Source organism: Sinocyclocheilus anshuiensis, unplaced genomic scaffold (genome assembly GCF_001515605.1).
Source record: "Sinocyclocheilus anshuiensis isolate Anshui unplaced genomic scaffold, SAMN03320099.WGS_v1.1 scaffold477, whole genome shotgun sequence".
NCBI lineage: Eukaryota > Metazoa > Chordata > Actinopteri > Cypriniformes > Cyprinidae > Sinocyclocheilus > Sinocyclocheilus anshuiensis.
In genome coordinates, this window is record NW_015536549.1 from 2,353,159 (window position 1) to 2,353,526 (window position 368).

The following is a 368-nucleotide window of genomic DNA, read 5'->3' on the forward strand; positions in this document are numbered from 1 at the left end:
TCACCGTTATTGAAACAAATTATATCGCGATACATATTGATATTGAATTATTGTCCAGCCCTAAGGTGAACCCTAAATGCGAATCAGAATCTCTAAATAAGATTTGGTGAAATTGTACTTTAGATTACAATTTACAAATAAGCAAACAATTAGTACTGACATCGTTAAACTCTGTGTGAACCTCATACTGGTGGATATTGGCTTAAAACACCTTAATAGAACAGTATTATGGACAGTAGCACTTATAACGGCTGTAATCAAATCAGCTCCGCTGATGAACGCTACTTTAATAGATCAAATGAAAATGCCATCTACATTTTTCTGAAGACAGTCGGTTCCCTTCAGAGATTCATTCATATAAAACACCC